Source organism: Camponotus vicinus, unplaced genomic scaffold (genome assembly GCF_025532165.1).
Source record: "Camponotus vicinus isolate PSW18456_S1 unplaced genomic scaffold, iyCamVici1.0 SCAF_2, whole genome shotgun sequence".
Taxonomy (NCBI): domain Eukaryota; kingdom Metazoa; phylum Arthropoda; class Insecta; order Hymenoptera; family Formicidae; genus Camponotus; species Camponotus vicinus.
Window position 1 is genome coordinate 13089226 of NW_028141956.1, and position 1162 is coordinate 13090387.

The window sequence follows — 1162 nt, forward strand, 5'->3', positions numbered from 1 at the left end:
CGCCGCCGGAGTCGGAGAGAACGCGCGCCGAGTTTCGAAGGCGCCAGCGCGCATGCGTCGATCGCTCACGCCACCGGTCCCGCGAATCCGTCACTCCTTCCTTCTCTCTCTTTCTCTCGCGCTCGCGCTCGCGCTCGCGCCCGAATCGTGATCTCGGGCGAGTTCCTCTCGCGTCATCGTCATCACGCACCTTGGTCGCGGCCGCTGGCGCCGACGTCGTTACGAAGCTCGTTCAACTGGCGTGAGATTTTATTAATCGAACCCCTACGTGTGCGCGAATCAAAGCGGCAGCGGATGAAGAAAAGCGAGTTGGAGTTAGAGAGAGAGGGAGGGAATGATGTTTCGCGCGCTTTTTACAGTATGGATTTCGATGAAACTGTATTATCTCTCTGCGGTTTACGGCTCTATGAATCTAATAATACTTTAATAAATTCATATATTCCGATAAAGCGCAAATGTAGGGCAAAATTTTTGGAAATTGGAAATTGAAAGTCGCACATTTTTGGGACAATGTAAAAAAAAATCTGTCGAATTTGAAATTTCGAGATTAACTTTTGATCGCAGAAAAGATGAATGGAACGACCAGATATTCTGTTGGTAATGAATTTAATTTTTTCCTCTTTTTGCAAATTTTGGAAATCCGAAAGAGTCCAATCCGTGCAGGGGAATAAATAGGAAACAAAAACACACGGGGGGCTAATCTATACGTGCCGTTTTGTACACGTTCGTGTCACGCGCAGCATCCAAGATAGATAGAATTTCGGAAAACCATTCTCGAATCCATTCCCCAGAACGGAAGATCGCGGGATAGAAAAGAGTCTTGCTCGATTTTCATTAAAAGTTTCTTAGCGTTGCCAATATGTATGGCGAGTTTTCCAACTTTGTCGGCGCCATTCGTAGAAACTCCCCCGTTTTCTATGAACGAACCGGTAAAAAGTTGCTCCCGTTCTCGCTTCGCTATTTCGAAAAAGCCGAAAGAAGGTTCGCTCGACGCATATTACCTCGCTTTTATAATTGTCGGGCGAGTCGCGACATAAAACATGTTGCATATAATTTCATTACGTTACGTTCCTGGATATCCGGAGGGGAACAAGTTGCTTTGAGTAAAGTCGAGGCACTAAAATTACGATTATATAGTCGACAATATTATACGCAATTTATA